General features: G+C 43.9%; 1 long non-coding RNA gene across 1 annotated transcript; it reads right to left on the bottom strand.

Annotated features, from left to right (window-relative positions):
• Positions 1–1,075, bottom strand: LOC120965156 (uncharacterized). The gene is made up of 2 exons (XR_005757466.2): positions 688–1,075; positions 1–597 (listed from the first exon to the last, which is right to left on the bottom strand). It is a non-coding gene; the product is annotated as an uncharacterized lncRNA (long non-coding RNA).
• Between the last annotated feature and the right edge of the window lie 237 nt (positions 1,076–1,312).

Here is a 1,312-nt window from a genome sequence, read left to right as displayed (position 1 = left end):
TTAAAGACAACATCATTTATTTTATCCACAACTGAATTGGTCGGACAAACAATAACACGGCGTGATAAATAATCAGCATCATTATACTTCAAATAGAACATATCGTATACGTTGTCCACAGCAGCTTCCATATGATCTATTGTGGGAAATAACAAAATATCTTCAGGGATAGAAATACATGACGGAGAAGAATCATCACCCTTAGAACGCATTGCAAAGCCGCATATTTGTATGAAGTTTACGAACTTTAATGTATGGCCAAAGCAAAGAAGAAATCAATGATGCATCAATAATATCCTCTTTCGTACCGCCCTCGATGACAGGCAAAATTTGCCTAAAATCACATCGATACAATAATATAATCCTAAAAAACAATTACCGTGGAACACATGCGAAGGACTGACAAAAGAAATAGCAGGATGACCTACAAAAAAATAATATCAGCAATGCCTAAATAAAGTACCTACATCAACCAAACAAAGCAACAAAACACATAATTGCCAACTGTGGGGTTAACGGGGCAGTTTCCCGGACGAATCTCCCGACGTCGACGGCATAAGTCATCAGCAGACAAATTATCAGCTCTAGATCCAACCCCTACAAATAAAAATCAAAGAACTACATAAATAAACAACAGTGACACATAAAAAAAGAAGGAAAATAACTCATAGTAGAGGCCAAACAAACCGGCAACTGTACTGCAGGAAGGCCCCGACGTGATGGACGAACTCCCAACAGTTGATCATCAACAGCAGCCTCGACCCTATTTGCAGCACGACCTCGAGCAACGGCAGCACCTCCCCCAGTACGCACACGATTAATAACGGCTGCTCGAATCCCGGGGGGGCGACCCCGACGACGGGGACACCCGCGACCAGAACCATCACGGGCCATCACTAATGACGATCAGATAGCACCACACGCAGGACAAAGAGAAACATCGGGCTGATGCAATATATATAGAACCCCGAGTGGGGGAAAAGCGTCAGGAAAGAACCAGAGCACTTGATCGAGGGAGCATCGAGAACACACCATCTAAGCGGTACCGCCTGAAAACTGCACATGTTAATGAAAACTCAAGCCAATAAAAAACGTGGCAATCTCTAAACTGGCCAACACAAACGGGAAAGCCGGACACGTATTTACGGCAAGCAAAATATCTAGTACGCCCGTTCAAAGCGGCGCACAGAAGCTGCCGTATAAGCGGCACCGGCTAATCTGCAGCCGCTTATCTAGATGAGTTGATTTTTTTAACAAAATAGCGGCGCCCACACGTTACAACAGACGTGTACAAATGTAGATGCACATGCAA

The sequence above is a fragment of the Aegilops tauschii genome, chromosome 5 (assembly GCF_002575655.3).
Source record: "Aegilops tauschii subsp. strangulata cultivar AL8/78 chromosome 5, Aet v6.0, whole genome shotgun sequence".
Lineage (NCBI taxonomy): Eukaryota > Viridiplantae > Streptophyta > Magnoliopsida > Poales > Poaceae > Aegilops > Aegilops tauschii.
Note: the sequence above shows the minus strand (reverse complement) of the source record. Positions and strands in the feature narration are given on the sequence as shown.